Raw genomic sequence first — 1,869 nt, 5'->3', positions numbered from 1 at the left:
GGCCCGGCCCGGCCCGGCCCGGCGGCGCCCCGGGGGCGCGGGGGGCACCGCCGCTCCGAAACCCACTGATAAGTAGGATGCTTAGACTCTCTCAAACCGTACAGCGCTTCCTTCCTTTTACCACGGATGGATTCTAGGGGATAACAGTAACGGTGGGGAAAAAGAGCCTGTGAAATGCCTGTACATAGTATTTAATTTATTGTAACCGATTACTTTTCTTGGGTTCTGTTTCTTCCTCATTTGTTCGGATTTTTTTATTTTGTTTTCATTGTTAAGTCACAAACTTTGATCCTGTTTCAATTTCTTTACCACCCCCACCCTCCCCCTTTTGCTCCCTCTTCTTCCTGCCCCTCCCCAGGTAAACACTCTTTCTAAACGCCGCTGGAAATGTAGAGTGGTCCATAGCTGTAGCAGCGAGTAATGGGTTTCTCACTTTCTCTGCAACTCCTCGCATGAAATAATTACGCTGTGCCCTGGGCTAACACAGCTAAGGAATAGCTCAGCTTTCCCTTCAAAAGAACAGAAATATGTCTCGTAGGAAAGTCGATTAAAGTAGCATGACGCCTTCCAAAAGCAAAATTAACTGCCTCTGTATTTTTCTTTAAAAGGAATAGCTCGACAGCAGCAATATTATTATTTTTGTGGTATTCCTCCCCCCCCTCCCCCCCGCCCCCAAGTGCCAAATCCATTACTGGTCCCTGCAGGTGCCAAATATGCTGACAAACTCTTTTCAAATTTCTTTGCAGTTTCCCCCCTCTTTCTTTATATTGCTGTAAATCTTTGTAATGAATAATCTAAAAAAAAAAAAAAAAGATATAGACGACTGAATTGTTGGTAACCATAGTGTAGTCCAGTGAAGATGAATTGTGAGTTGTATATTTTAATGCATTTAGTTTTGGAATTGACTTTTTCATAAAGTAGCTAACCGAGATCTGACTTCCTGGGGAATCCAATGCACATCGAAAGTAAGAGCGATCTTTCCTGTAAACCTCTTATTATATTAATGAAGGAGAACTCGTATCCCTCCAGGTCTCCCCCCCCGGCGAAGCAGAATAGTAAGTCTTCGAATTTTGAGTAGCAAATCTATACAATTAATGCATTTTTATATGGAAAAAAAAATTACAAACTGAAATATGCATCAGGCTAAATATTCAGTCTAGATTACACTCGACGGGGAAATTTCCTAATAGAAATTCAGGGTCATAAACGTGTGTATATTTTTGACTCTTCTGTAAATCGAATGTTGTGATTTTTATATTTGTTCTGTTACGTCTGTGGAACTGAATAATTTATACCAGTACATGCTCCATTGAGAAATGTTTCGGTTTTTGCCCGTTTGTATCGTCTGTGTATAACAAGTAAAATAAACCTGGCAAAACGTTAACGTCGTGTCGGAGAGCACTTCGCCGTTTTGCACGTACGAAGCGAGGCGAGGCCGAGGGGAACCGGCTGGCGGCCGCTCGCCCCTCTCCGGCCCCGCTGCCGGGCGGGGGTCCTGCCGCTTCCCCTCCCTCCCTCCCGGCCGGAGCCGGCCCCCTCGCCCAGCGGTTGCCTTTTTTTGGGGGGGTGGGGGGAGCCCGCACAGCGCGTGGCCAAGCGTGGAGCTTTGCAGTCGGAGAAAGAGGGAGATGACACCCCGTCGGGTTTGAGAGGCTTATAATTATCCCCGTCTTTGACGTTCGAAAACCCTGACAGCGTTTTGCAGGCGGGAGAGGTGCCTGGCGGGGGGGCGGGACGGGACACGGGACACGGGGACACCTTTGCTGGCAGAGCAGAGGCGAGGGGCGCAGCGCTGCCCGCCCACAGCCTGCCCTGCCCGGGCGGGCGACGGCGGAGCCCCCGCGGTGCTGGGGAAGGGGCCCGGCCGGG

Source organism: Haliaeetus leucocephalus, unplaced genomic scaffold, assembly GCF_000737465.1.
Source record: "Haliaeetus leucocephalus isolate CR32 unplaced genomic scaffold, Haliaeetus_leucocephalus-4.0 Scaffold1, whole genome shotgun sequence".
Taxonomy (NCBI): domain Eukaryota; kingdom Metazoa; phylum Chordata; class Aves; order Accipitriformes; family Accipitridae; genus Haliaeetus; species Haliaeetus leucocephalus.
The sequence above is the reverse complement of the archived record's forward strand: the minus strand, read 5'-3'. Positions refer to the sequence as shown.